The 5488-nt window shown below is 40.0% G+C and overlaps 1 protein-coding gene across 5 annotated transcripts in view; it reads left to right on the forward strand.

Annotated features, from left to right (window-relative positions):
* Positions 1-5488, forward strand: part of LOC106880725 (fatty acid hydroxylase domain-containing protein 2) — a 58239-nt gene that overhangs the window by 19317 nt on the left and 33434 nt on the right. The gene's annotated exons all lie outside the window — the stretch shown is intronic.

Raw genomic sequence — 5488 nt, forward strand, 5'->3', positions numbered from 1 at the left:
ATATCGTTATTTCTATTATGTTATTGTAATATTCTTATATTCATTGTTCATTGCCGTTGGCATATCAGCGTTAATAATTACATGATTATACACTCACACAAAATTACACACACAGATACACAGAAATATATATATGCGTGTGTGTTTCTTTCTGTCCCTGTTGTTATTATCAAATTTGTTGGGTCCCAGACACGTTCAGGAATTGGCATATAGTCTGCTTAATGTTTATTAGCCGGTTGCCTAAAGGATCCTCTCCCAAAGTGGCTACACAAAAGGTTTCCTCTCTGTGAATGTGTGTGCATATATATATATATATATATATATATATATATAATCATAATCTCTCTCTCTCTCTCTCTCTCTACATATATATATATATATATAATCATAATCTCTCTCTCTCTCTACATATATATATATATATATGGTGATACAGAGAGAGAGAGAGAGAGACAGCTACTTTTTTTTTTTACTGTAACCGTTATCATCGTAACTATTGTGTAATATTTTTTTTACAGTATTTATCATTATTAGCATTGCACAATATTTTTGTCGTTATTTAGTAATATCAAGCTACAACTGTTGTATCAGGCTGTTTATGAGCGTTTGTAGAAAATCGGTAGCACGGTCATCAGTATCTTCATCGTTTTGAATGAAATCGCATTAAAGTAGATAGTGATGGCAATGCACAGAGAAATGATAGCGTGAAGGAACGGAACGAGAATGCAATAGACTAACTACTATTTAGTGGAGTTAGAGGTAGTTTTATTATTATTATTATTATTATTTTTTTTAATATATATATTCATATATACATACACACACAGGGCCAAAGTTATCTGCTACAGACGGGTTGGGTTTTAACTATACACAGAGGAAGCAGTGAATGAGAACGCGAGAAACTGAAAGTAAATAGGTTTTCGAAACATCAAGCTACAGATATGATCTGATTTCATTCACGAACTGCGCGCGCACGCGCACACACACACACACACTTGTTTTAGTCATTGGACTGCGGCCATGCTGGGGCACCGCCTTGAAGGCGTTTAGTTGAAGAAATCATCCACCAGTACCTTTTTTTAAATTTATAATCTGGCTTTTATTTCTTTCAGTCAGAGACGTAAACAAACACTGGTGGCGGTGGGTATATACAAACACAGACACGCTGAAATCTCTCTTTCTCCCTCTCATATATACACATATATACATACTCTGTGTGTGTGTGTGTGCATATGTGTGTATTATGTATACAGTTTCTGTCTACCAAATTCACTCACAAGGCATTGATCGGCCGGGGCTATTATATTTCCCCAAGGTATGACGCGGTGGGCCTGAACCCGAAACCATGTGGTCGCAAAATGAGCTTCTTGTCACCAATCATACCTGTACGTATACTCAGTTATACACCTGTATAAATACAAATCTCTATGTCTCTCTCTCTCTCTCTCTCTCTCTCTCTCTCACACACACACACGCACATGTACGTGTATATTTTAGTATCATTTATTATCATTGTTGTGAAGGAAAGGAAAGCGAACACTTCAGTGCCTTTATGTAATTACTTCGACTAGGGTTAACAATCACAAATAGGTGAGTTCACCAAACCCAGAAAAAGAGGCAAAGCCTTACTGTTTCCCGTTGCAACTCACCATTTCGTTTATTATACTACTTCAGTTGGTACATAATGTCTCTAATACTGCTACTTCAACGGCCACTGTTCTTTTGAATACATCAGACCTTCCTACACTGGCTTCGGCTTTCCCGCTCTACCAATAACTTCCCCACAGAACACTATATCAGATCGAACACGTTTACCAAATATCCTTCATCCTCCGAGACACAGCCTTTTGTAATTTTCGTCTACGTTGTTGATTAGCTCTAGTTCAAACCCGATTGAGCAAATTCGTCGTTTTTCTTTTTCTTTCCATACATAGTGAATCTACGACTGCATTGCTCATTGTTGCCTATTTTTTTTTTTTTTTTACAATAGTAGTGTGTGAATTAATGAAGAATTCGCTCCTGTTTCTAGCTGGCTGAATGACTGCATCAAGACCTACGTTACCTTTCATCCTTTCGGGGTTGATAAAACAAGTACCAGTTGAGTACTGAGGTCGATATAATCGACTTACCCCTTTCCCCGAACTTGCTGGCCTTGTGCCAAAATTTGAAATCATTAATGCTTAGAATTGGCTCCACCCGAGAAAAGATCTCTGGCGAAAGGCGCTCCAGCTGCATTTCGTCGAAAATGGCTTTTTTTTTCTTCAGTACAAACATCGATCTCCGATCCTGGTGAGTTCCGCAGCGGTTATAGTCAATGTCCCTCCTCCTCCGACTAATTAATAATAATAATTCCTTCTACCATAGACACAAGGCCTGGATGTTTGCAAGAAAAGACTAGTTGATCACATCGACCCAATGCTCAAAGAAGAACCGACCTCGGTAGAATTTGAATTCAGAGCTTAGAGCTGACGCACTGACGATTCTGGTTTAAACTCAAGGCTGGCAATTTTGAAGGGAAGGGACTAGTTGTTACCATCGACCTCGGTACTTGACTGGTATTTAATTTTATCGACTCGAGAGGGATGAGAGGCAAAGTTGACATCAGCGGGAACTGAACTCTGAACATAGTCAGAATACTCCAAGGCATTTCTGTCCGACGCTGAAACGATTCAGCCATCAATAATGAAAAGTAGTTTAGCCCTAATCAAGCAGATCTATGGAATAAGTGCCCCAGCTGTCATCTTACCTTTCGGTATGTAGGACTCCCATTAGCTAATGTGTTGTTTCCTTACATAAGACGGTACAGTGTGGTTTGACGGAGATTTAGCTGCTATTTTTAATGTATTGTGTGACCCTCTCCGAGTGTGTCATTCTATCTGATTGTTGTTGGTGTTGTTGATAAGTCTTTTTTTTTTTTACTATTAGTATTTCTGTAGCCTTCCATAATTCTGTCCACAATATAGATACCTTCTCCGGGAGATCACGATGGCTTTTAATATACGCATTTCTGTTCACTGTTCAGTTTAACTCGTTTGTTGTCAGGTATTTTTGGCGTTTAAATAGTGGATCTCCGTTGGTTTCAGCGTTGAATATCCAGTTTTTCATTGAATTGACGTGACTGAGTATTCCACAGACACATATGTACCGGTGTCTGACAAGGCTACTGTTAAATAACAGGTACAGTTCACCTGCTGGCCCTTCATACAGTTCCCGTCGGCCCAGTTTCACCCAGAAGGCTTTGATTGACCCAGACCATGGTAAAAAACACCCAAAATAGCACTCAATGGGTTTGAACCCGGGACAAACTTCGGGTGTTCAGTGAATGACAATAGAGAAAGCAAGGGTGAGACGGAATGAAATATAAATTAAGCATACCTATACAAGTGTGCCCGCCACAACTTCACTAAATTTATTTCCTCCTAACTTTCAGAATGAATGAAACTTTCTATCTTTCAGATCGTATAGATTCCTATTATGCCGGGATTTGTTGTGAAATCTTTTTTTTTTTTTTTTTTTTTTGCAGTGGGGGATGAAGAGTAGTTTTGGATGGTTCACACAAATCGATTTTGTTCCCTCTAACTTTCAGAAAACTGATGTAGCTTACGATTCTCCTACACACACATATACACCCGTAGACAAAATGAAGCTGCGCGCACGTCAGTTTTTTTTTTCACATTAAATTCCGATATAATCATAACTCTACACCAGCTGAAAGGCACTTGTAGGAAATTTTATTTTTAAAAAATTACCAATTTTTCTGCAAATTATGAAGAAACAAAAACTGGGTGGACGGTGAGCGCAGTTGTGTAGGTATGCCGTAAATTATTTAGTTTTTATCACTCGAGTGATGGAAGTAGCGGGGACCAGAGGAAGAGTGTTTCTCCATGCATTAGTTCACGTGCGTGTGTGTGCTTATAACGTCTAACCTTCCCTCGGTCTCACGAATCTTAGCATACCCCTAGTTCCAAGGATCCAGGCAGCGTTTAAGTGAAGCAGCTGGAAATAAGAACCGAAACTTTGTCAAAATCGGATTGCCGAGAACTTTTAATGAGAGAGCATCAACACGGTCGTTTGACTTGACAGAAATAGCCACCAAATCTCCCTGAAATCTCCTCTATACATCTCTTAAATGGATGCATTGGGTAAATTCGTCCTTGGTATATATAAAAAGATGTGATGCAATGATGGAAATAAGGAGGTACGCAAGAGATGGAATTTCCCTCAGCTCACGAAGTAGCGTTAGTTGTGACTTATAGTATCTTCTCGCACCTTCCCAACCCCAACTTCTTGGACGTTAGTGTACCTGCAGTTCCTAGTATCCATTTCCATCACCGACCGTTTTGGCTAGAGCGCTTCGGTCACACCTTCAGTCAGGGCTGATATGGAGTCCAAACATTTGTCTGTGTGTGTGTGCACATACACTACATGTATTTTTTGTCTGTTACTTGTTTCAGTCATTAGACTGCGGTCATGTTTGGGGGTACCACCTTAGACACGCATACACACATCAAGTTAGTTCTGATGGATTAAAAACATTCTAGATGTGACCATCCCGTTTTTTTGTATAAATGTTATATATCTAGGACTGCATTATCCAACGCGTCCTTCCTTAGGTGGGAATTGAGTGAGATTTTGACTTCTATATCTAGCAGGTTGACCATTTTGAACAATTGCGACGTAGAAAAGACGGCCATAATTTGTGTGTGTGTAGGCGTGAAGAGTCAGGTCTCCTCCGTCAGAGCAGACCTGCAGACCAACTGCAATCCGGCTGTGGCCGTCCCTCCGTTTGAAGGCGTAAACGTAGATCTTAAGACGTCATTCATTATTTGATGTTTCTTTCACAATGTGTTTGGCTGCTATTTTAAGCAGGTTGGACGACCACATAACTGTGCCTGCGTGTTGTCGCTGTGGGAAATGTCCTTTGGTGTGCGTGTGCGTGCGCGCTCTTGTTTTGAAGGATATTTGGCTGTTATTTCGAATGACTACTACGCAATAGATTCAGTCGGGTTGGCTCAAACCCCCTTTTTACGGTTTATGTTGTTGACATTGATGTTGACAATATTGGTGACGACAGTACTTCGTCATCGTTATTATTTGTTTGTTTTTGTCGTTTTTGTTGATGATAAAGGTTGTTTACTCTTTTACTTGTTTTTTTGTATAACTCTTTTGTTTCAGCCTTTTTGATTGCGGCCACGCCGGAGCACCGCATTGTTGGATTAGTCGAACAAAATAACCACTGTACTGATTTTTAATATCCGGTACTTACTTTACATGTATGTTTTGTCGAACCGCTACGTTACTGGGGTGTAAACAAACCATAGGCGTAGGAGTGGCTGTGTGGTAAGTAGCTTGCTAACGAACCACATGGTTCCGGGTTCAGTCCCACTGCGTGGCACCTTGGGCAAGTGTCTTCTACTATAGCCTCGGGCCGACCAAAGCCTTGTGAGTGGATTTGGTAGACGGAAACTGAAAGAAGCCCGTCGTATAT

The sequence above is a fragment of the Octopus bimaculoides genome, chromosome 13, assembly GCF_001194135.2.
Source record: "Octopus bimaculoides isolate UCB-OBI-ISO-001 chromosome 13, ASM119413v2, whole genome shotgun sequence".
Taxonomy (NCBI): domain Eukaryota; kingdom Metazoa; phylum Mollusca; class Cephalopoda; order Octopoda; family Octopodidae; genus Octopus; species Octopus bimaculoides.